The sequence below is a fragment of the Peromyscus leucopus genome, unplaced genomic scaffold (genome assembly GCF_004664715.2).
Source record: "Peromyscus leucopus breed LL Stock unplaced genomic scaffold, UCI_PerLeu_2.1 scaffold_1306, whole genome shotgun sequence".
Taxonomy (NCBI): domain Eukaryota; kingdom Metazoa; phylum Chordata; class Mammalia; order Rodentia; family Cricetidae; genus Peromyscus; species Peromyscus leucopus.
Genome location: NW_023504453.1, coordinates 21,396 through 22,065, shown reverse-complemented (window position 1 = coordinate 22,065; position 670 = coordinate 21,396).

Sequence of the window (670 nt, the reverse complement as noted above, 5' to 3'; positions counted from 1 at the left end):
AGGGAGGAGTCAAGCCCAAAGGAGAAGTCCTTTTTGCCTTCGCCCTCTTCCCCCTCCCACTTTGGGACGTAAAACAACCAAAGGAAATTTTAACACTTTCCATAGATTTACAAAAACTAAGGAGTGTATTCATTCACACTCTTGTTGATTGAATATTTTAACTAATTGATCAATTAATTCTTACTTATGCTATATATGTTTACCTGCTTGTATATATATGTACCACATGTGTACAGGTACCCACAAAGTCTGGTCTGGGAGAGGACTTTGGAGCCCCTAGACCTGGAGTTATAGGAACTACCATGTGGGTACTGGAAACAGAACTTAGTCCTCTATAAGAGCAGCAAGTATTCTTAGCATTAAGCCATCTTTCCAGACCCTACTTTTAATTTTTGAAGTTTATTTTATTACTTTTTTCAGTTCTGGGGTTCTAACATGGAGCTTTGCAGATACTAGGCAAGTGTCTACTCTTGATCTATTTCTCCAGCCCCTAAATTTTGTTTTTGACTAATATATTAAACACATACAAGAAATAGTAATGGTGACATAGTTAACTATGTGAAAACACACAAATCATGGTGTTTTGTCATATTTGCACTTTTGGCGTTATTTCCAGAACAGAACATGTCTATTGGGTGATCATGAGAATGTAGTACAAAGGCAGCTTTTG